Source organism: Taudactylus pleione, unplaced genomic scaffold (assembly GCF_031769625.1).
Source record: "Taudactylus pleione unplaced genomic scaffold, aTauple2 ptg000013l, whole genome shotgun sequence".
Taxonomy (NCBI): Eukaryota; Metazoa; Chordata; class Amphibia; order Anura; family Myobatrachidae; genus Taudactylus; species Taudactylus pleione.
Window position 1 is genome coordinate 4395001 of NW_028284416.1, and position 1504 is coordinate 4396504.

At 43.6% G+C, this 1504-nt stretch overlaps 1 protein-coding gene across 1 annotated transcript in view; it reads right to left on the reverse strand.

Moving 5' to 3' along the window:
* LOC148542344 (discoidin domain-containing receptor 2-like) overlaps positions 1–1087 on the reverse strand; it is a 173755-nt gene extending 172668 nt beyond the window's left edge. Inside the window, exon 1 of the mRNA XM_088470391.1 lies at positions 897–1087. The gene's annotated coding sequence lies outside the window, so the exon portion shown is untranslated. The remainder of the gene's footprint in view (positions 1–896) is intronic.
* Positions 1088–1504: the final 417 nt, after the last annotated feature.

The window sequence follows — 1504 nt, forward strand, 5'->3', positions numbered from 1 at the left end:
TTACAGTATATGTTTGCGCTACACATAGAAATACTGTATGTGCCATGATTGAAGAATAAGCTTGCTATATAATGCATCCCATATTTTGCCATGCTCCGAATACAACACACAGCAGCACAGCTTGGGAAACAGTGGGAATTCCGATACATTAGATTATCTTTCTCTCTGCAGTGTTACAATCACATTGGAGGAGTATTTGTTTGCTGATTAGTGACACTACCACAAGCCACAGGTGACACAATTGTCATTACTGTGCAGGCATTGTGCTGCTAAACACAACTTTGCAGCCACCAGCCTCCGAGTCAGTGTGTGTCTCTACAACAGGGGTCTTCAACCTTGGCCCTCCAGCTCCTGTGGAACTACACATCCCAGCATGCACTGCCACCTTTTTGATATAACAGCATGCTAAAACTATGGCAGTGCATGCTGGGATGTGTAGTTCCACAGCAGCTGGAGGGACAAGGTTGAATTCAGACCCCTGCTCTACAACAACACAAGATTGGCAACTTTGTGGACAATTGTATCAGCTGCGCCCAATCGTTTGTCTTCCCCTCTGTCCCATTTGGAAACATTTCTAACATATTTGTCGCAGAACCATAACATGTCATTTACAACATCCATATCCATGTATAGAACGAGCGCTCTCCAGATTTCTCCTATACAGTTTTCCATAACCTTAGAGGTCAAAGTCTAACAGCAAAAAGTTTCACCCGCAAAGAAAAAGAAAATGAACCAAAGAATGAAACTTTCCACAGGAAAATCCAACAGATAATTTTTTGTTTGTTTGCTTCCACCCTGACCATTGTTCCTCATTGCCCTGTCCTCTATACATGTCAGTGTTTGTCATTCCGATCACACAACAGCACCAAGGCAGCCGGAAAACTTGGAAAACTGACCTGAGATAGGAGCTTAGATGTCCTGGGGCTCTCCACAAGTTCTGTCTGCGCCTCCTCTCTCTATGGATTTGGGCTTAATGGTCCCCAAACCGCCTTTTTCTTTTCTTTCTGCTTTGTGAAATCCCTTTCTTCGTTTTCTGCAATAATCTGAGAGAGATCTTCCAAAAGTTTTACTGTGATTCTGCATCACATCCCCCTTCCGGCTAGAGACAAGGAGAAGGAGGAGGAGGGGAGGGCAGAGGGGGGTGACAGAGGGGGGCACAGCATCTGCTTTGCCTTTTAAAGGTACAAGACCCTGAAACCAGCTGAGATGCAACTTTTTATAAAGTGCTAGCAAAATTAACTTGGATGCAGAATGGCGGGGTGGGGGGCTAGCCTGGGATGCAATTACATGGGAGAGCCGTGCCGTATGGATAATAAGAAAATTGAAGTTATACCCTAGATGGTGTTTGTTTTGCAGACAGTAGAGATGTTCAAAATAGTTTTAAAAAAAATGGTTCTCGATCAGCTCACGATAAAGTCGTTAACTTTGGATAGAAACTCTGAACAACGTTTAGTAACAAGTTTGGATATGGTTGATTTAAATGACTACACTATTGGCCTGATTC